The sequence below is a fragment of the Monodelphis domestica genome, chromosome 1 (genome assembly GCF_027887165.1).
Source record: "Monodelphis domestica isolate mMonDom1 chromosome 1, mMonDom1.pri, whole genome shotgun sequence".
Classification (NCBI taxonomy): Eukaryota; Metazoa; Chordata; class Mammalia; order Didelphimorphia; family Didelphidae; genus Monodelphis; species Monodelphis domestica.
Genome location: NC_077227.1, coordinates 390,540,299 through 390,564,074, shown reverse-complemented (window position 1 = coordinate 390,564,074; position 23,776 = coordinate 390,540,299). Strand labels below are relative to the sequence as shown.

General features: G+C 35.9%; 1 protein-coding gene and 1 long non-coding RNA gene across 5 annotated transcripts in view; both read right to left on the bottom strand.

The window, feature by feature from the left end:
• Positions 1-23,776, bottom strand: part of HNRNPAB (heterogeneous nuclear ribonucleoprotein A/B) — an 80,321-nt gene that overhangs the window by 42,523 nt on the left and 14,022 nt on the right. The gene's annotated exons all lie outside the window — the stretch shown is intronic.
• LOC103092468 (uncharacterized) overlaps positions 5,843-23,776 on the bottom strand; it is a 30,842-nt gene continuing 12,908 nt past the window's right edge. The window contains exons 4-5 of the long non-coding RNA XR_457932.3: positions 17,050-23,210; positions 5,843-14,309 (exon numbers count right to left, since the gene is read on the bottom strand). This is a non-coding gene — a long non-coding RNA (uncharacterized LOC103092468). The remainder of the gene's footprint in view (positions 14,310-17,049; positions 23,211-23,776) is intronic.

The window sequence follows — 23,776 nt, the reverse complement described above, 5'->3', positions numbered from 1 at the left end:
CCATGACTGAATCTACATCCCAAAGAGATGAGAGATAAGGAAAAAGACCCTACCTGTACAAAATACTTTTAGCAGCTCTTTTTCTTGGGGAAAAGAATTAGAAATGAAGGGTTGTCCATCACTTGGGGAATGGATGAATAAATTGTGGTATTTGGTGGTATCACCATAAGAAACAACAAATAGGATGAATTCAGAAAAACATTGAAAGATTATATGAACTGATACAAAGTGAAGTGAACAGAATCAAGAGAACAATGTATACAGTTAGAGAAATATTATATAATAATCAACTGTGAAGAACTAAACCATTATCAGCAAAGCATGCCATCTTCTACTTTATTTCCTTTGTGAGATTTTTATTCTATGTGTGACATGTGTCTTCTATCATGACATGAGCAATATGGAAATATGTATTGCATGAAAGTACAGATATAACCAATAGCAGTCTATTTACTGCCTCAGTGAGGTGGGGAAAGTAAGAGGGAGAAAATCTGAACTCTAAAATATAAGAAAACAATTGTCAAAAAGTATTTCTATGTGTAACTAAAAAATAGAAATAAAAATAATAAAGAAATTAGAGCAATGACAATAAAATTGTGAAAAGAGCTTGGCTAAAAAGAAGGCTCCAAAATATACTAAAGAAATGAATACCTTAAAAAACAAAACTGGTCTAAAGGAAAACAAGATTTCTTTTAAAAAAGAGTTCTTTTAAAAGAATAGGCCAATTTGGAATTATGCCCAAAGAGCTTTAAAAGATTGCATGCCCTTTGTTCTAACAATACCACTACTGGGTTAGTACCCCAACGAGATAATAATGGAAAATACTTGTACAAAAATATTCATAGCCATGCTCTTTGTGGTGGCAAAAAATTGGAAAATGAGGGGATGTCCCCAGATTGAGGAATGGCTGAACAAATTGTGGTATATGATGATGATGGAATACTATTGTACTGTAAGTAATGATGATCTGAAGGATTTCTATATGAACTGGAAGAACTTCAATTAACTGATGCAGAGTGAAATAAACAGAACCAAGAGACCATTGTACAGAGAAAGTGAAACATTGTGGAATTCTCCAATGTAATAGACTCTACTACTAGTAGCAATGCAATAATCCAGGACACTTCTGAAGGGCTTATGAGAAAGAATGCTATCCACATTGAGAGAAAGAACTATGGGAAAAGAAATGCAAAAGAAAAACATATGGTTTATCACTTACCACTTGTATATGTGGGTATATGATTTGGGGTTTTGGCTTTAAAAGATTGCTCTATAGCAAAAATTAATAATAAAAAAATAGGTATCAAGTGATAGCATTTATACAACCTAGTAGAATTACATTACAGTTCTGGGAGTGGGGAGGAAAGAGGGGAGGGAAAGAAAATGAATCATGGAAATGTGGAAAACTTTTTTAAATAAATAAATCAAATTTAAAACAAAAAATAAAATAAAATCAATTTTAAAAAATTAAGAAATGTTAATTATTTTTAAAAAAACTGACCTGGAAAATAACTCAAGGACAGATAATTTAAGATTACTAAACTAGGGGGTAGAGCCAAGATGGTAGAGAAAAGGCAGGGACCAACTAACCTCTCCCAACTTCCCCTCCAAACAACTTTAAAATAAAACCTCAAAGCAAAATTTAGAGCTGTAGAACCCACAAAAGGACAGAATAAAACAATTTTTCTGCCCAACATAATTTTGAATCTCAGCAGGAAAATTCTGCTTCACTAGGATGAGAGTAGAGCATAGTTCAGTGCAGAAAAAGCCAGGGCAAGCCAGCAATGAGGCCTGAAGCCCAGTGCAAACCAGCAAACGGCCTCTGGAGCAACTGAATCAGCAGTAGTGGCTTCTCAGTCCACAAAACGTAAGGGAGTTAGACAACAGGTCAGAAGGAGATTATAGAGGTCTCTTTGCTGACACTAGATGCTGGACTCTATTGAATTACACCTATGAAGAACTAGGTCACACCCCTGGGTAAAGTACAGGCCAAGAAAGTATTAAAGTCATTTCTCCTTAGATCATACCAACTTGAAAGAACCAAAAACTTATAGTACCCCCACACCCAAGAACTAAGTCTGAAAATATTAGCACAAAAAACCCCAAAGCTTAGCACAGTGCCCCTGAGAACAGAGCCCAATTTTAACAAAAGGTTAAAAGTCAAGAAATAGGACAGCTAAGTGGCCAGGGCTAGAGTCAGGAAGACCTGTGTTCAAATCTGCCCTCAGACACTTATGCAAGTCACTTAACCCCAACAGCCCAGCCTTTACCATTCTTCTGCCTTAGAAATGATACTTACTATTGATTATTTTCTAATAAAGGTCTTTTTAAAAAGTCAAGAAATAAGCTGGAAAAAATGAGCAAACAACAAAAAAAGAACCTGACAAAAAGATACTATGGTGACAAGGAAGGTCAAGGCAAATTGCTACCTCCAACACCTTAAAGGAAAACGTGAATTGGTTTCAGGTCCAAAAAGAACTCCTGGAAGAACTCACAAGGGATTTTAAAAATCAAATAAGAGAGGAAGAAATAAAATAGGGAGAAGAAATGAAAGTGATACAAGAAAAACTCAACAGCTTGGTAAAGGAAGCACAAAAAAATACTGAAGAAAATAATATCTTAAAAAAAACTAGGTAAAATGGTAGAGGAGATGTAAAAAATCCACTTAAAAGAATTTCTTGAAAAGCAGAATTGACCAAATGGAAAAGAAGATTCAAAAGCTCACTGAAGAAAATAATTCCTAAAAAATTAGAATTGGGCAAATGGAAGCTAATGATTCCATAAGATAGTGAAAAACAATAAAACAAATTCAAAATAATGAAAAAATAGAATAGAATAAAATGTGAAATAGCTCACTGGAAAAACAACTGACCTGGAAAAGAGATTCAGGAGAAATAATTTAAGAATTACTGGACTTCCTGAAATCCATGATTTTTAAAAAAAGAGTCTAGACATCATCTTTCAAGAAACTAACAAGGAAAAACTGCCAGATATTCTAAAAGCAGAGAATAAAATAAAAATGGCAGTCTCTACCAATCACCTCTTGAAAGATCTCAAAATGAAAACTTTCAGGAATAGTATAGCCAAATTCCAGAGCTTCCAGGTCAAAGAGAAAATAGTGCAATCTTCCAGAAAGAAATAAGTCAAATATTATAGAGCCACAGACAAGATCAAATAAGATTTAGCAGCTTCCACATTAAAAATCAGAATAGAAAAGTTGACATTTAAACAGAAGATTCAAAAGAAGCATTAAAAAGGTAAGCATGAAAGAGTAATCATAAGGGTGTCAAAGTTAAACTGTTTATATTCCTGTGTTAAATAATGATACATTAATTGCTTAATGGCTAAATAAATTGTTGCACATGATTGTGGTGGAATATTACTATGCTAAAGGAAACAATGAGGACAGTTTCAAAAATAGTTGAAATACCTATATGAATTGACACAAAGTGTACTGAGAAGACCTGGGAGATCGTTGTACATAGTTAGTTAATAGCATATTGTAATGATGATCAACTATGAAAGATTTAGCTACTCTGATCAATATAATGATCCAAGGCCAAAGGACTCATGATACAAAATGCTATTCACTTCCAGAAAGAGAACTTATGAACTTTAAGAGCAAATCAAAATATAATTTTCTTACTTTCTTTACTTTTCTTGCATTTTTGGGAAATATAGATAATGTAGAAATGTTTTGCATGATTTTGTGTGTAAAATTGGTGATATGTTGCTTGTTTTCTCAATGGGTGGGGGAGAATTTGGAACCCAAAACTTAAAAAGAAAAGAACATAAAAATAAATAAGTTTGGAAAAAAGAATGTGATAAAAATGCTTGAAAATTGCTAAATATTTGATGGAGTATATTTTGCTTTAAACTGAAATTTTCTTAAGTTTCAGGTGAATTATGGGTTCTTATAGCTCTGCTGTTAGTAAGAGTTAGATCTATGTAGTTTGAGTTGGATTTCACCACATGAACTATTTATTGGAAAACTAAATTTAAAAAGTTGTCCTAAATTGTATTGAGTCTTATTACTGGTGTATTTTAGCAGAATTACCTAGTAATCTCTCCAAATACCTTGGAACCAGACAAGCAAATCTACTAAAAGCCCCTTTTAGAGTTACCCTGAAGATAAGGTCTATTCCAAAATGTCCAAGTGAAGAAGTTTCTAGGGATCAGACAATTATCTGGAACATCTGGGACTGATGATGAAATGTGCCAATTAAATGGATACTGAGAGTGGGTTACCAGATTACAAGGAAAACTGATGTTATTTAATGTTGATAATCATTATTGTGTTGCTTCAGGTTTTTGATTCATGGTGTTTATGTTTACTGAGTTTTCTTGGATGCCTTGGTGACATGTAAATCTCTCCTCTCAAATTAATCCATGGTGAATCTTCTGTTTACCTATAGAATCTACTTAACAAGGTTTGTTTCCTAAGGGAATATATGAGATTATGACTCTGCTTACACTTTGTGCCTTTCACTCCACTCCTTTGACCTCTCTTAAAGTAGGCTATCATTCTGTCTAGAAATCCCTAATAGGTAAAGTATTTAAATAAGTGGTCCTTGGATTTAAGAATCTCAGGATCAAAGTGAGGAATGCTATGTTAAAAAATAACATTAGTGGGCATAGCTAGGTGGCTCAGTAGATTGAGAGCCAGACCTAGAGATAGGAGGTCCTCGGACACTGCCTCATTGTATGAGCCTGGGCAAGTCACTTAACCCCCACTGCCTTGTCCATATATATTGTGTATTAGATTCTAACAGAAGGTAAGAATTTTTTAGAGAAACAGTAGTGACGCTATTTTGCCTTTATCCATATTATGAAGCTAAGTTTCAGGTGCTAGAAAGTCATCTAATATTGGAGAAATCACAAAATTATTCCCCTTCCCAAAGTTCAGCCAGTTTAAGGAATATAACAAAATATCACTTTCCCTCTCACTTTAGAATTTCCTGATTCCTTCCACCAATCAAAAACCAGGTATCTCAAACCCCTATTATCCTGTTTTTCAGGACCTCCAAATTATATATTAATGGTATAGAAACTAAGGTTCTGGGTCCTTGGCTACTAAGAGCTTTGATCCCAATTTGTTTCTGAAGCAGCATTCATTGCTAAATAAATTATTGCCTGGATTATAAGTACTCAGTTTCTTTAATTCACCATAACAAATATCACTGCTAGGACTATACCCCAAAGAGATCAGGGAAAAAGTGAAAGGATTGATATGTGCAAAAATATTTTTAGCAGCAATTTTTGCAGTGGCAAAGAATTGTAAAATAAGGAAATATTCATCAATTGAGGAATGAATAAATTACAGTATAAGAATGTGATGGGGGGGAAGGCAGCTGGATGGCTCAGAAGATTGAGAGCCAGGCCCAGGGATGAAAGGTCCTGGATTCAAATCTGGCCTCAGACACTTCCTAGCTGTGTGACCCTGGGCAAGTGACTTAACCCCCATTGTCTAGCCCTTACCACTCTTCTGTCTTAGAACCAATACCCAGTATTGTATTGGTTCTAAGATAGAAGGTAAGGGTTTATGAAGGGAATGGGTTTAGAGAAACCTGGGAAAAATTTTTATAAGGATGAAAATTAAGTGAGCAGAACCAGTAGAACAATTTGTACAATGCTATAAAGATGATCAATTATAAAAAACTTAGTAACTGATCAACACATTGACCAACCAAAATTCCAAAGGACTCATGATGAAATTTGTTAGCCATCTCTGAGAACTAATAGACTTGTAGACTGAAGAATATTTTCTTCTATTTCTTTTTTTCTTGTCTTTTTTTTTTCTTGGAACTCTGCTCATGCATAAATTTGTTTTGTATGCCTATTGAAAAAACAAAAGAAGAAATGATGAACGGGATGATTTAAGAAAAATCTAGAAAGACTCATATGAACTGATACAAAGCAAAGTGTTTAAAGTCAGGAGAATACAGAATGGTAACACTATTGTAAATTCAACTTTAAAAGACTTAAGAATTCTGATCAATACCACAAGACTCATAATGAAACAAGCTGATGGATTCAGAAAGCAGACTGGACCATATTTTCTTCTCTCTCTCTCTCTCTTTTTTTTAAGATATCATGGCTAATGTAAGAAATTATTTTGTATGACTATACATATTCATAATGGGTTTTGTTTTTTCTTTCTCCATGAGTGAGAGAATGGGAGAATTTGGAAATGGAAATAAAATAAATTTGAATTTTAAAAAAGGTCCCATCAAAATTTTTTAAAATCTTTACTATAAGTAGATCATCATTATCATCTGCAAAAGAAATAGGTTCATTTCCCCTTTGTTTGTGCTTATTCCCTCTATTTCTTGATTATTGCTTTAATTTATCTAATAACATAGTACATAATTATGATAACGGGCATCCTTGTTTTATTTCTCTTCTTTGGAAAGCCCTCAAAGTCTTTCCCATTACATATGTTTGTTCTTGAATAAAGAATACTTACCCTGTAAAGGAAAAGTTCATTTATTCCAATGATTTTAGTATTTGTGATAAACAAATGTTAATTTTGTCACAAGCCTTTTCAGCATCTAATGATATAATCATGTGGGCTTGGAGCATTTTTTGTTATTAAAATGGTCTATTATATTTATAGTTTTCTTTACAATGAATTAATACTGTTTTTCTGGCATAGCTCTAACTTGGTCATATTGCAAAATCTTTTAAATATATTGTATTCTCCTCACTAAGAGTTTAGCATCAGTGTTCTTTAAGAGTATTTATAGGGGGCAGCTGGGTAGCTCAGTGGATTGAGAGCCAGTCCCAGAGACAGGGGTCCTAGGTTCAAATCTGGCCTCAGTCACTTCCCAGCTGTGTGACCCTGGGCAAGTCACTTGACCCCCATTGCCTAGCCCTTACCCCTCTTCTACCTTGGAGCCAATACACAGTATTGACTCCAAGACGGAATGTAAGGGTTAAAAAAAAAAAGAGTATTTATAGTTTTCTTTTTCTGCTTTGTCTCTCCCTGCTTTAGATATCAAGATTATATTTGTATCATAAAAAGAGTTTGATAGGATCCCTCCTTTTTCTATTTTTTCCAGTTTATGTAATGCTAGAATTAATTATTCTTTTGTTTGACAGAATTCAATTTCTTCTGATTCTGAATGACCTAGACAATCTAATTCTTATGTTAATAAGTACTTTATATCTTTAATTATTCATTCATTTCAACTAAGTTATCAGTTTTATTGGCATATAATTGGGCAAAATAATTTGACAGTTTCCTTTATTTTTTCTTCATCTGTTATGAATTATACTTTTTCAATTTTGATACAATTTGGGTTTTCTATCTTAAAAATGACTTTTAATACTTAATCTATTTTGTTAATTAAAATATTTTGGGTTTTTTTTTTTCATTTTAGTGAGACTTTTTGTTTTTAATTGTTAACCTAATCTTTGATTTTTAAAATTTCTTCTTTGGTGTTAAGATGAGAGATTTTGATTTATTGGTTTTTTAATTTTCTACAAAATTACTTGTCCAACATAATTTATTCTTATTTTCTTTAGATAAAACACTTAGTGATAGAAATTTTCCCATAAGGATTGCTTTTGCTTTATCCCATAAATTTGGTATGTTGCCTCATTTGGTATGTTAGTTAATTGTCATTAACAAAATTTTTCTGTTGTTCTATGATTATTCTTTGATCCACCATTTTTTAAAGATTTAATTTAGTTATTTAGAATTAAGTTTAATTCTTTCTTTAAAGGCCTTTTATTGAATACCTTTTGCCATAAAGTAGTCAATAAAGGATGTGTTTAGTAATTTCTGATTTTCTGCATTTAAAATTTTTTAAGTTTTTATTCCTTATGTTAATTTTGGTAAAGTTACTATGGAGGTCAGAGAAATATGTGTCAGTCCTGGTTGACAGGGGTCCAACACAAGAGACAATATGAGACTACTGGGTGATTCAGCAAGATTTATTAGGTGCAGCAAAGTCAAAAGGGGAAACCCAAAGTGAAGAGAGCTAGCAAAGGACCTCAATTGGGCAGGGGGAAACATAGATTTTTATGGATTTGGTTAAATTAGGGGTATAGGGATTAGGAAATCTGGGAATAATCTCATTGGTCATTTCAGGATGGAGGGCAGCTGGTTCCCATGACTGTATAGTTCTTAGCATAGTACAGGCAGTATAAATTCAGATCATCAATCCATCATGAATTTGACAGGTGACAGCATGGAAAGTAATAATATTCTAGCAAGAGGAACAGCTGCTTTTGTTTTGCAGTTTCAACAGGTGCAGGGGAAAGGGGAAAGCTAATAGGGAAAGAGGGGGAAGGGGACTTAGGCATATCAAGGCTATCAGTATATAAACTCCTTTTTGTTCCCATTCAGTAGTCACCAGAAAGCTACCAAATATAATGGCATACTTATATTGTCTCTAATGCTGGAGAAGCTGAGAATGGTAAACCATTATGAGTTTGGTTGTTATGAGCTGCAATAGAACTTAAACATACTGGATGCCCATGCTAATAATACTAGTACCAAAATGGTTTGAACTTATGAAGGAAAATAGTATAAAATCAGGCTAGAAAAGTAGAAAAAAGCCAGTCTATGCAAGTCCTAAATGCCTGTCTGATGAAGTTTATAAGTTACCACAAAATGAGATTTTTAAGAGTCTGTAGACTTATTTTTTAAAAATATTTTGGTAACTTCATTTCAATATGATTTTTTTCCTTTGCTACCCTATGTTATTCTATGTATTTTAAAACATCATTTTCTGAGAAGGGGTCCATAGATTTCACCAAATTATCAAAAACTTTATAAGGTATACTCAGAAATGTAAAGAACCTTTGTCCTAGTTGTTTAGGTTTTAGAGCTGGGGAATTACATGATTAGAACTGTACCTTAGGGATATTATTTTAGCACTTGTATAGAAAACAGATTGACAGAAGAGCATGAGAGACCAATTAGAAGGCTATTATTCATGCATGAGGTGATTAGGACTTGAATTAGGGTAATGGTCAATTAAGGTAATAGATGCAGAGAAGGAAGTATAATCAACAATAGAGAAGCATAGCCCAGAGCCAAAGAAGATGACCTAAAATCCCATCCCTACTAGAAAGCACCTGCTAGAGGAAGCATACATATATACCTATTTAAGTTGCTAGCAGTTGAACAAAGTGCTATGGAAGACATAGAGGACAGAGGCCATACCTTCAAAAGGTTCCCAGTCTTAAAAGGGGGGAAAAATGCATTTTTCTGAGTTGAGAAAAACTCTACAACAGAACTTGAGTTTCTTCCCTTCCCCTGCTCTCTTTGAGCCTTTCTTACTCAACTAAAAACAAAGATGTTTGATAAATGATTGTAGCTTGAATGACTTCACCTTTCTGCTTTTTTATACCAGCTCTGTTATTAGCTCAGTTACACCACTTGTTATATTACTGAAGGCACACCAGACTGCAGTTACAGTAGTGAGATGTATTTGAATGTTCTGGGAGGTCTGGTAATGCTATTTCCTTCCAAGACTCAGCACAGCTAAGGCAGAAGAAGTGATAACAGTCATGAATCTATTTTGAGAAACTAAGAACTTGATCCTTCATTGAGAAACTGACCATGTATTAAACTAGAAAAGATTGGAGAATGGAACCAATGGCAGAGAGTTGAGTGATCAAGTGCCTATCTGGGTGAAAAGAAACTGATTAACAATAGGTTGCCCAAGTAATGTATTTTTTGGCCACAACTCACAAAACAGATCTACTGAGGTACAGAAGTAATACCATTTGCATTGCTAAAAGAAACACCTATTTCACTAAAATTAGATGATATTTAACTATAGCCTGGTACCAATGAAGTAAACATTTGGATCCTTGCAGAAATTTAAATGGAATATGAAGTTTTAGCTTGGGAATGTCACAATGAGTCTCCTAGTCATAGAGAAATAGAAGACAGAGGGGCAGCTGGGTAGCTCAGTGGATTGAGAACCAGATGGGAGATGACGATGGAGATCCTAGGTTCAAATCTGGCCTCAGACTCTTCCCAGCTGTGTGACCCTGGGCAAGTCACTTAACCCCCATTGCCTAGCCCTTACCACTCTTCTACCTTGGAACCAATACCCAGTATTGATTCCAAGATAGAGGGTAAGGGTTTAAAAAAAAAAAAGAAAGAAAGAAATAGAAGACAGTATCCTGTAGAAATTGTGAGCTTTAGGCCCAACTAATCTCCTCAAATATGAATAATCATTAAGCACTAGTTGGCTACTTTGTTCAGCTCCAGGACTGATGGCCTAGTTTGCATAAGTGATCACTATATCCAATTTAAAAACAGACAAGAAATCTCTGGTCAGAATACTTCATCACTCCCCATTTGCTGGGAAGTTTTTGTCCATCTTCTTCTCTGCACTGAATGACTTCATTGCCATTGAAAAAATTTTAGATATCATTAAACAGATGGCAAGGCAAGGGGGAACCTACTGTAAAGCCTACCCTAAAGTATGACTAGGTGGTTGGATGGAAGAAGAGAAAAATAGAGAAGTCAAAAAGGAATGGTTCTAAGGGAAGGTTGCTAACAGTGCTGGAGAGAGGGATTCTGTCCGGCAATCATGCATCTGGTTCCAGAATTTCTGGGGCAGCTTCAACTTTAAAGAGTCTTTGTAAGACCAAACATTCTGATCTGGGGTTGGTAAACTACAAGTATGGTCCTCAGCTTCTTCCAGGAAGTCCTAGAGGCTTTCTCTGTCTTCTATACCCTACCTTTCTATCTAGATTCTTTCCCACCACCCAATTTACATGAAAAAAAATTTTAGCATTCACTTTTTGAAATTTTGAGCTCCAAATTCTCTCCTTTTCTCCTTTCTCTCCCCCTTCCCTGGGATTCTTGCCTTATTCTGGTCTCTCCTTGTATCTTGTGTTACCAGATACTGATTTTATTTTCTGACTTTTTTGTATTATTTGAATTATTAATGGGATTTAGAACTACACATATGGAAACTGAGGCTGAGAGAAGGGAAGGGATCTGCCAAAGTGGCAAGAAATAAGCACCAGATCTAAGATTCAAATTCAGGTCCTCAAATTCTAAATTCAGGGCTCTTTCCATAAGCTGCTATATGTATATGAATATATCATTTTATAATCTATAAAGCATTTTACAGTTCTACCAACAATGAACTAACTGATCCAAGCATTTTGGAGCACAATCTGGGCTTATGTCCAAAGAGTTTTTGATCCAGCAATGCCACTATTAAGTTTGTTTTCTAAGGTGATCAGAGAAAAAGGAAAACAACCTATATATTTTTAAATATTTATAGCAGTTCACTTTGTAGTAGCAAAGAGCTAGAAATTGAGGGGGTTAACCCATAAATTGAGAAATGGCTGAACAAGCTGTGGCATATGATTGGGATAGAATACTCCTGTGCCATAAGAAATGACAAGAGGTTAATTTTTTTTAAATATGAAAAGTCCTACATGAAATTATGAAGAATGAAATTAAAAGAACCATATATGTGTGTGTATATATATATATATATATATAATATATATAGTCAAATAATGTCTTCTCTATTGTGGGGATGGGAGAGAAGTTAGGAGGTAACTAGGAATTTTAATGTAACAAACTTTTTAATTAAAAAATAAAAAGAAAGTATTTTATATCTGGCACCTCATTTGATACACACAACTAAGTAAAGCAGATTATCTGCAATATCATACTTATTCTGTAGCTAAGGAAACTGAAGCTTAGAGAGACTAAGTAGTAAATTCAAGTCATATATATATGTATATATAAATAAAACAACAGAGTTAGTGCTTTTTCAAGAATTTAACATTTTATGATCCTTCTTATTAACAAGACAAGACAAACTCTGTTAATTTTGTCAAAGTATCACAGAAATACTTTTGCATTATGATGTCGGAAAACTTTGGATTATAGGCAGGAAATATTCACTGGCAGTAATTGGCAATAAGTTCCCGTGGTGGTGAGTGCCTGGACCAGTTGGAAGAGTTCCTGAACTGAGGCAAACTGGAGTCAAAGAGCAGCAAGGGACAGAACCAAGATAGAAAAGAGTACACGTGTCCTCAAATGATAGTCTGAATCATAAACTGTACAGGTCTGTGGGAAAAGGGTTGATTCTCTAGGGACTTTCCCCTGGTGGGACAACCTCAGTTCTTGAGTATTTCCTATATAAATGAAGGATTGTACATAAGTGGCTAGGGAAGGTGGAGGCTCACAAAATGAATAAAGATGCCTGATTCTCTCACAGCTCTGAGTGTTCTCCCTTTGTAGAGGCATTCAACCTCAGAGTAGGGGTATATTAAGTCCCCTAAGGAAGGTAGAGACCTCCCAGAGAAGAATGGAGAATTGTTTTGACAAATCACAAACTTAAGTATGATTCTTTCTGTTTTGTGCTTATCAAGTTAATAAAACCTGTCCTATATTAGATATATTTATTAATCTAGTACTTGCACAAAATCAGAGGGCCTTTCTCTTTTTGTCAAGATCTAGATGTTCCCCAAAGGAATGCTAAATGAAGAATGAGCTAAAATAAGATGTGGGAGAGGATCTAAAGATTAAACCTGTTCTATATAAATCCAGAGCTCCAGTTCTGACCCCCATGTAACATCTGAATGCACCTGAAGCAAAATAAGATTTTCCTTTTTTATTAGAAACTTTTTATAACCCAGGATATATGTTGAAAATATTTTTTGTGATAAAGCAGAAATGACAAGATTTGGAAGACCCTTTGGCAGATAGTTAGCCCCAGTTTCTTGGGTTCCATCAACCCAGGCTGATGTAATACCAGAAAGTCTCCTAGGAGGTGGGTAGAGCTATTGATGTAAGGGTGGGAACTATGTGACATGCTAACTCAGGGCACGTATGAAAGCAAAGGGCTTTCTTTAGGCAGGGAGGTCTAAGAGGGAATCTGGGGCTTCTGGAACAGAAGAGGAGGAGACAGGTGAAGGGAAGTAGCATGATACGGAAATATCCAAAGTAAAACTTCCAAGGAGGCAGATTTCTAGAGACACTTGGCCTCGACAAGAGCTTAGAACAATGGCTAAGAAAAAAATTTTGAGGATACCAAGGTCAACCAAAGAGGCTAAAGTAAAGGTAAGAAACTGGTTCTAAGACATCCCCTGAGCTATACCAATCAAATCAATCAGAAACTACAAACTTTTAAATCCATCTTTTAGTTACCTTAGGAAAAGCACCTATCTAGCATCATATGGCTAAAATTTCAGAGAGACAGGCCCAGACAGGACAGAAAAGGAAGCATTTGGACCCTGGCAATCAAAGGTGGTAATGACAACAGCTGGCCCAGCCCCAGATCCCAGGGAGAACCTGTAAACATTTTGGGGATGAGGGAAAAGTAAAAGGATAACTTGTTAAGTTAATTCCTTTGAGGCTTTGGGCTCAGGGAAGCCCACTTTCTTCATTCTTTGGGACAGAGGGATCCCTGGTCCCTGTAAAAATTAAATTAGTATCTAGTAATAAAATATTATATTTTATGAGGTTCATTAAGGGTTATTAGAAATCAAGGAATAAAGAAGATACAAAATAAAAACCATGTGCCCATGGCTGATTAGTCAATTCAGAATCCCAGCGCTTAGCTTACCACTAACTTCTTACATCATTGCACTTGAAGAGCAGAGCATGTGGGAGGCTTTACTGCCAGTTAAATACCAATTGTGATCCTGCCTACGTGGAGACTCAGGTGAGATTATAGGGAATTCTGGGAAATACCAAGGACTTCTGGGGATTTAAGTCTAGGGTTCAAAATCTCCATTTTTACATCCCCATACATACATGAGCATACAAAGCATTTTTTATTTTGTATCACTCTTATTGAACTTTCACATTTCACCTCTCCGATAATTATTTCACCATATTTCATTCTTCTTTGAATCCCCTACAGTGCACAAAACACTTGAATGTAGCACTCAAAAGATGTGTTGAATCACACACACACACACACACACACACATATATACACATAAAGAATACTTTTAGTGAATGGCAATGGGGCATAAGAGACAGAAAGAGAATAGTCTTCAAAGCCAGGACAATCTGGGTTTCCAGGCTTCCTTCATATACATACTGGCTCTGTGATGCTAACTAAGCAAATCACCTAACCCCTCCCTCACAGGCTCTAAATTGAAGGGAGGATAAACTAGCAGGGTTAAAATGGAAGATGGAGAATGAAGTCTGGAAGTTTATATGTAATATTTACCTGTGAACAATGGAAGTGGGCCAGTAGGAATAGGAAGAATGAGGTAAGTAATGGCTAGCCTAAATAGAAGAGTAGGTACCACCTTTGAGAACCAAGGAAAGGTTGGTTGGATCCATTATGATGAATTTACTGGAAAACACAGACAAAAATCATGTAAGATTAGGTGTTAAAGGTTGCAATCTGTCAGTAAAGAGAGTACTCACACTGAAAAAAATCATAGCTCCATCGTAAAAACTTAAGTCACTTTTTGACTAGAATTTAGTCTTGAATTGGTTTCTTTTGGAGGCAAAGACCCTTGAATGAAAAGCTGTTCTCCATACCACAACTCTAAAGAGAAATCCCATATTGAGATTCAAGTGTTATTACAGCTCTAGAGCCACTAATTTTCAGTCTCTTAGAGGTTATGACCATTCATTTGATAGTAATAAAATTATATATTTCCCCTCTGGTACACAAGTTCCCCTCTTTAGATCTAAATCTAAGGGATAAGGGCTGGAGAGAGATAAAAGCATCTTTCTTACCAAACTCTATTTCATTGATCCACCTTTCTGGGACAAAGAGAGAACTCACTATGAGTAAGGCATTATGGTATCCCAGTAATCCCAAACAGAGCCACAGGGTGGGAGTGTAGCCCAGTGATATCACTCACAAGCATTAGGGAAAAATATTGGCCTCTTGGAGTAGACCCTCACTAATATTGGCCCCAAGTCCTGGTTGGGACAATTTTATTTAACAACTGAAAAAATAAAATGGAAAGGACAGTGTATTGAGGTGGGGGGAAAGCAATGGAATCAGTAGAAGATCTGACTATGAATCCCAGCTCTCTCAATTATGGGAAAGTCTTTTATCTTATGTGATCCTCAGTTTCCTCTGAAAATGGGGATAACAATATCTTTCTTAACTAAATACCACAGTTATTTAAAAAATTACAGAATCTCAAAGAGACTTCTGAGGATATCTAGTTCATTCTGTACCTTAACAGGAATCTTTTTTGCCAATATCCCTAATAAGAAGTCATTCAACCTTTGCTGGAAGATTCTCAATGGCTAAGAACCTACAGTCTCTCCAGGTAACCCATTCCACTTTGGGGCAGGTCTAACAGAGGGAGATTTCTCTTTGTTTTCAGCATAAATTTAACTCTTTGGCTGTAATCCATGCAGTCAAGCTGAACAAGTCTAATCGCTCTTCCATGAAATAACCCTTCAAAATGCTGAAGATAGCTTATATATATATATATATATATATAAAAGCTATATACACATATATGTGTGTGTGTATATATATATATGTATATATACACATAAAACTCTTCTTCTTTAAGCTAAACATCCTTAGTTCTTTGATCCTTGTATGTCATACTTTCTAATCCCCTCATCATTCTGGTTGACCTCCTTTACAAATAATTTAGAACATCAATATCAATGTTAAAATGCAGAACTCAGAACCAATATGTCTTCCACTGTAGGCAGTAGTAGCACCTTCATTCTTTGAATCCAACCTAAAATCACCATAGCTTTTTTTCATTATCATATCATATTTCTGACTCATGTTGGTCTTGTAACTCACTAGAACCCCATCTTTTTTTATAGAAACTACTGTTTGTATGCCAGTCTCCTCCTTCCCCTTCCCTTATTCTACCACTCATATAGTTGATTTATAGGACTATTACATTTATGCCATTAACTTTAATTATATTCCTCTCATTATTTTAGCCTGTTAAGATCTTTGGGGATCATGAATGAGTTATGCAAAGTTCTGGTTGTCCCTCTCAAATTCAAATCACTTTGATAAGCATGCTACCTGTGCCTTGATCTGGAGAAAGGAATAAGAACTGAAACTGTGATTCATTGACATAGGGAACTCCAAGTAAGGAAATGTTCTCCATCAAAACTGGTTGGCACCTTCAGTACAACTTAATCTTAGAGAGTTGTCTAGTGTCACTGAAGGGGTAAGTGGTTTGCTCAGGATCACACAGCAAGTATGTATCCAAAGAAATATTCAAACTTGGGCCTTCCTGACTTCCAGACCAGTATTCTCACTACATTATCATGTAATCCATATCTCCATTTCCATGGAATGACATTATAAATGCTTTGTTCATCACTAGTAAACTACGTTTCCAGCATTCCCCTGATCTGAGTAAATTTAGTGGCTCTATCAAAAAAGGAAATATAGTTAGTCTAGGATGTCCTACTCATTTAGTAAACCATAAAGTATACTATATATTATTGTTAATGCCAACTACAGTATTAAACAGTCATTGTGGCAATGAATTTGGTGAGTGAGAGCTAAGTAACCACTCATTTCCAAGAAGAAAACAGACTATAATGAGGACACAATGTTCAAAAGATTCAACTACTTGCCAATTCCGAAGGGAACTTCTGAATTTCAATTCTGAAAGACTTCTGAAAGTCAGCAAATCTGCCAGCCTCTCCACCTGACAAGCTATCAAAGTTTTATAACATTCTTCATTGGTCTTCAACCACAAATTGTGACTCTATCTCAAGGATTCTTCTGCTTTCTAAAAGCAGTCAGCCATATCATGAAGCCCAAGAGAAGTATCTACAGTTAATTCAAGCCTGGAAGCATGGAGGCAATAGGAAAGATAAGATACTGAAAATAATCCTTCTCAGGCAGTTGTAGAGCCCAGATAATGACTTGGCTAGAAAAGCATATTTTTGCAAATATAATCCTATAAGATGAAAAACCAAAACCAATTAACTATAGACCGGGCACAACCAAAGCAACAGACTTGGAAGGTACCACAATGCTTTCAAAAGGTCAAAAGACTTCAGCTCAGTCACTCCCTTGCTATTTCTCTAATCCTCAATTCCTTTATCTATAAAATGAAGAAGTTGAACTAGATTACCTTGAAGATTTATTCTCATTCTCTCTGTGTCTCTCTCTGTCTCTTTCTTTCACTCTCATGTGTGTGATCTTCAGTCAAATTCCAGGGCCATAAAAAGAAGTTAAAAATAAAAAGCAATCTTTTTTGAAGTAACAGATGGAACACTGTTGATATGGTAAGTTAATCATCCAATAAAAAATTATTTAAGTGTATACTATGTGTTATACACTATACTAAGATAAAAAGAAAGAGTCAAAGATAAGCTCTCTTCAGGAGCTGGGACAGACAACAAGCAAATGAGTTGGGATAAACTAGTTATATACACAGGGAAAAACTGGAAATAATCAACATAAAAGGCTCTAGAATTAAGAGGAATCCCAAAAAGCATAAAACTATAGCAAATCCAATTTATGGCATTGCACAGGACAGCTAAATTGAAAGCACCATCATTCATTCTGAGGGAGTTTTAAATCTGGTTACAATTCCAATTTTGACCTAACTGTGTGATGTGTGTTTTTCTTTAGGCACTATCGTCCTCACAGTCTTGGCAAGTTTCTCACTAGGACTTTTAAGAAGGCTTTAAATTATCCCTAGAGAGACCTATTGTAATCCATCAAATCAGACTTCAATTTAACTTTCTGTCAATGCCTAGTACAATAAGACTGCAAAAGAATAAATGTTGATTTCTAATATATAAGCCAAGATTCCTTCCACTTGAAAGCCAAGTCTTAAAAGCACAGAATCTGAGGTGAAAGGAAGCTCTGAAAGCTCTCTTCAAAACGATAATAAGCAGGAATCCTTCTGCAATACCCCTGATCAATGGTCATTCAGTCTCAACTTAAATATCTTCAAGGAATAGGAACTCAACCCTAGGCTTTCTCTTCTCCAGATTAAACAAACTTAATCCCACTAATTGATTTTCTTCCTTTTATATGACTTCAGGTCCACTCCCCTATTTAGTTTAGCACCTATGGAATTACAGGATTTCTGAACTGGAAGGCTCCTCAGAATTTTCTACACCCACTATCTAGAGGTCAATACAGATTTGAACAATAATCCCTACTTCAGCATTCCCAAAAAATGGTAACCCAAATCTCTGCCAAAAGACCTACCACTACTGAGAGAGAGCCCTAGTACCTACTGAAGGAGCCCATTCCATTTTTGGATAGCTCAAATTGCTTAGCAGTTTCTCTTATATCAAGCCTAAATATGCCTCTGCAGATATCCACTGTTATGAAGGATAACAAATTTAATCCCTTTCCCACATAATATCAAGTTTCTCCTTAAGTCTTCTCTTCACCAAGATCAACATCCCTAGTTTCTTCAACCAATTCATATGGTATGTTCTTCAACCCTTCATCATACTTCCTAAGCAACAGGAATATGAATCAATCAATCACAGACATTTTTTAGTAGCTACTATATGCTGACACTGTGCTAGATGCTGAAGATACAGGTACAGAATGAAACAATCATTATGGAATTATATTCTAATAGGAAAAATAGTAAGTATGTATAAAATATCAATAATATAAAATTAATAATTATATATATACACATGTGTGTATATGTACACACACAGTAGGACCTTGTTTTACATGAACTCAACACATTCGAATTCCTGTATGCACAACTGGCAATTTAAAAAAAAATAAAGGCAGAAAAATATGTAAAATTTAAAAATTTAGTTATGCACTAAATCCACACCATTTCCCCAAACAGCATGAAGTTTTGCAGCAGTTCACCCAATCACGTTCATTCTTGCTCTGAGAAGTATTAGTGTGAGTCATTAAATTATTTTGTACCAAACAATAACTACCACATCAGTCTTTGTCTGGAGTTCTGTGAATTTTAGATTTTCTCCACCCTGATTAGTCTTTAAAATCCTAGCAACCAGGAATGTATACACCCCTACTTAAGGATTAAGTATTGAGGAAGTTGGCCTATGACCACATGTGCTAGCAAGTGACAAATCAGAAACAACTGGCAGACCCCCTGGACTGCCCTAAGTCAAGCTTAAGTTACCATTGGTACATGTGTGACATAGGAAGTGATGTAAAGAACAGTCTATATATTTCATGTCACTTCCTCTTTCTGGAGGAAAGCCTCTCTCATGGAGATGTTTGGCTCTTTCAGCATTGGGAGTTCATAGCAGGGTCCTTAATGAGCTTGGTGAATGGATTAGGCTGATTCCTTTTTTCCTTTACTTCCTAAAACACTATCCTCCTAGGAGGCATGGAAGAGAGAAAGTGGGAAAGCATGCAACAAGACAGGAGTATCTGAGACTGATGACCTGTCATTCAAATGAGAATGTTCTTTTTGAAATGTTACTGGGAGAAGCAGTTGAAGAAAGGAATAGACCAACTGAAGGGTTATGTCTTTAACCTTGAAGACAGAAAGGACAGGTTGTCTTTTGGCTTTGAAGACAGAAGAAAGAAGGACAAAGTCCAGTTCTCTCTCTCTCTCTCTCTCTCTCTCTCTCTCTCTCTCTCTCTCTCTCTCTCTCTCTCTCTCTTGATTTGCTCTGTTGTGATACTGACTGAACTTCCAGTCCTATCAGCCATTTCTCTCAATTGAATTATATTTCACCATCCTCCAACCTAAGACTCATTGTAGTAATAGGGAAATACCTAACCCTCTTACCTCCATTTCTTATCCTTTCCTGTCTTCCTCAAATAAACCCCTTATTTAAGATAAATAAGAGAAAGAGTATTTCATTTGAGACCTCATAAACTCACCCAAAGTTGATTTAGAAGAAAGAAGAAGACGGAGGGGGGAGGGGAGGAAAAGGGAGGCTGAAGGGAAGAAAAGGGAGGAAGAAAGTAGGTAACAACCTGATCTTTAGTTATCAATTACCAATCAAAATTGTCCCTTATTACAGAGGTCCCTCATCTCAAAGGAGGCCTGGTGGCTGGAAGCCAAGCTAGATTGAGAAGGCCCCTTGGCCTACACCTCTGAACTCCTATCTGGCTTGCCAGAACAGTCCAAATTCCTTTTCTCTCTCTCTTCTTAATTTCTTCCCTCTATTGTAATTAAACCACCATAGAAATCCCAAACTGGCTTGAGTATTTTATTGGGATTGAATCCCTAGTTACCACTAGTATAATATATTCAGTCAATAACCCCTAATTTTTCCCTTACAGTTCTCCCTTGTAACAAATCATGTCCTCACCAGTGCAGTACGTCTCTTTGTTTTACTAATGCTATTTAGTTATTAATAATGGCCCCAGGGTACAAGAGAATTGATAACTCTGATCAGCCTAAGGAAAGTCAAAGTGCCTTGTTCATATAAGATTGTGTAAAACTTTAAAAAGTAAACATAATTTGTACTTTACACTAGCAGTAATAGGAAGCCACTGGAGTTAATAGAGGAGGGTTATAAGAAAATTACTTTGGCAGCTGTGTGTTGGATAGACTGGAATATGGTAGATTTGAAGCAGGAAGACTAATTAGGAGGTTGTTGTAATAATCTAGTTGAGAAGAGATGAGTGTCTGAACTAGATTGGTAGTTGTGTTAACAGAGTTGACTCTAAAAGATGTTGTGAAGTTAAAAAATGGAAAGATTTTACATCTCAATAGCCATATATAGTGAATGAGAGTGAAGAATTGGGAATAATATCAAGATACTCTTCAACAGAAATAGGGAAGTTTAAAAAAGGGGAAGCTTTAGGGGCAGCTGGGTGCTCAGTGGTTGAGAGCCAGGCCTAGAGATGGGAGGTCCTAGGTTCAAATCTGGCCTCAGACACTTCCCAGCTGTGTGACACTGGGCAAGTCACTTGACCCCCATTGCTTAGCCCTTACCACTCTTCTGCCTTGGAGGCAATACACAGTATTGACTCCAAGACAGAAAGGTAAGGGTTTAAAAAAATAATTCATTATCTCCAGGACACCTATTTTGAAATAATCCACCATGCAGTCAGTGAGATAGAACTGAAATTAGGAGAAGGAGAGAAAAAGAAATTAGAGAGAAATGTAGATCTGAGAGTCTTGTGCATAGAAATGACAGTTAAATCCGTGGAAGATGATGAGATCACCAAGAGAGAAGAGGGTCCAAGGACAGAACTACAGGTAACACCAACACTCAGAGGTAATGAACTAGATGAAGGTAAGCAAAAGATACTGAGAAGGAATGGCCAGAAAGGTAGGAGGTGAGCACTGAGAGAGTAGTATCACAAAAGTACCAAAAAAGAAAGAGTGTCCAGGAAGAAAAAGGGTCAAAGGTATCAAATGTAGCAAACACAGTGAGAAAAATTAGCACTGAGGAAAGAGTATGATGTTTGACAATTAAGTGCTTTGGTAATTTAGGAAAGAACAATTTCAATGGAGCGATTAGGTTGAAAACCAGAATACAAGGGGTTGAAGAGTGAGTCGACAAAGGAAGTAAAAACAGTGAGTGTAGACCTATTTTTTGAGGAGTTTGTCTAAAGAGAGATATCAAATAACTTACAGGGATGGAAGGATCTAGTAAAGAAATTTTAAGGACAGGGAGATGGGTATTTTTGAAGGTAGAAAAAAGTGAAATAACTGAAAGGGAGAGGTTGACAATTTGAGAAAGAGTGTGGAAGACTGAAGTTGCAATCTGCCAGAGAAGACGAGAATGGATGGGATCAAAGAAATACATGGGTTGGTCTTGGCAAGGAGAAGAGCCACCTCTTTGTCAGAAACTGGGAAAGAAGGTCATTAGTGGGAGATGATGTAAAAAATTTCTGAAATGATGAGAATGGAAGAAGAGGGAGTATACCTTGAATAGTGCAAAAGTTCATAGCTCAGAGAAGGGGAAGGAGATATGGGGAGCTTCAGGAGGGGAAAAATGGTTTAAAAGAGCTACTGTGGGAAGTGAGATAGGTAATTTATTACGGAGAAACAAAAGGACTGTCTTGCTGCAGTGAGAATCTAATTTGGGGTTAGAAATCCCAATCAGAATGGTTGTGGGATTCCCTCTAGTTTTGTTAAGCAATTTTCTGTTAAACAGATTGGGAATAGAGGATGTAGATGGTGGGAATAATCTGAAGCTGAAGTTTAACAAAAGAAAAGCAGGATAGGACAAGGAAGCAAGGATTCAAGAGAAGAAAATAGAATGGACATGGCCATTTACTGGACTGAAGTTGAAGAAAGGAAAATGAATTCAGGCCAGAGGTTATAGCTGAAAAATGTACAGAGGAGAACAAGGGTCTGAAGAGCAAAGAACAAGTCTAAGAAGAGCTAAACTTAAAGAAAATTGGAATAAGAGGAGGTGATAGTTTACATGGGGAACATCAGAATTTCTAATCAAGGAAGTAGAACAAACACTTGTAGGTAAGGGCAAGATCTAGTGTGTCAATATGTGTGGCTGAAGTAGAATGAAGAGAGGGATCAAAGAACTTCAGGAGATCTATGAAATTGGAGGTTAGGAAATTTAAAAGAACATCTACATGAATGATAAAAGTCTCCTAGTATAAGGTCAAGATTTGAGAAGGAAAGAAAGATTGTAAGCCAAGAGCTGAACTCCTTGAAAAAGACAGGAGAATGACCAAGGGGTTGAGTATTTTATACCTACCATAATTTTGATCAGGTAGAAAAGTTTAATTCTGTGGATTTCTTTTTTTTACTCTGGTTTTTATTTATTTGTTTGTTTTCTTGTTTTTGGGGAGAATTTTATTTAATTAGTTAATTTAGAATATTTTTCCATGGTTACAAGATTCATTTTCTTTCCCTCCCCTCCCCCCAACTCCCTCCTGTAGCTGGTGTGCAATTCCACTGGGTTTTACATGTGTCATTGATCAAGACCTATTTCCATATTATTAATATTTACACTAGGGTGATAGTTTAGCATCTACATCCCCAGTCATATCCTCATCAACCCATATGATTAAGCAGTTGTTTTTCCTTCTGTGTTTCTACACCCACAGTTCTTTCTCTGAATGTGGATAGCGTTCTTTCTCACAAGTCCCTCAGAATTGTCCTGGATCATTGCATTGCTGCTAGTAGAGATCATACTGCTGACATGTTCTTACTCCTAGTTATCTTAATTTCTTTATATTTTGTGTTTCAGGCTTCTCATACCTACCAGATACATCCATTACATTTTATTGTGCCACTGTGTATCCATCTCTGTGTACAATATTCTGGTTCTGCTCCTTTCACTCTGCATCAATTCCTGGAAGTCATTCCAGTTCACATGGAATTCCTCCAGTTCATTATTCCTTTGAACACAATAGTATTCCATCACCAACATATACCACAATCTGTTCAGCCATTCCCCAATCAGAGGGCATCCCCTCATTTTCCAATTTTTGCCACCACAAAGAATATTCTTGTACAAGTCTTTTTCCTTATTATCTCTTTGGGGTACAAACCCAGAAGTGCTATGGCTGGATCAAAGGGCAGGCAGTCTTTTAGTGCCCTTTGGGTATAGTTTCCAATTGCCTTCCAAAATGGTTGGATCAATTCAATTGTATGGATTTCAAAAAAAAAAGAAAGGATACTGTGTGAAGGAGGCATAAAGGGAGTCTGGAAGTGTCAATGGAGAGCAAAGAATATTCTGACTCCCCTATTAGCATCAATGTGACCAAAGGTATGAGAGAAATAACAGTTAATAAATGGGAATAGTAGAAGAAGATAGAAAAATTAGAAATAGTTATCTACAAGAAGCTTTTGGTCTACTTGAATGTCTATGTCATCTTTACCTGACAATTTAATTCCTCTTTCTAAAAAGGGAAGTAAGATTCATCTAGCATGACCTTTTCTTAATGAAGCCACTCTAGGTCTT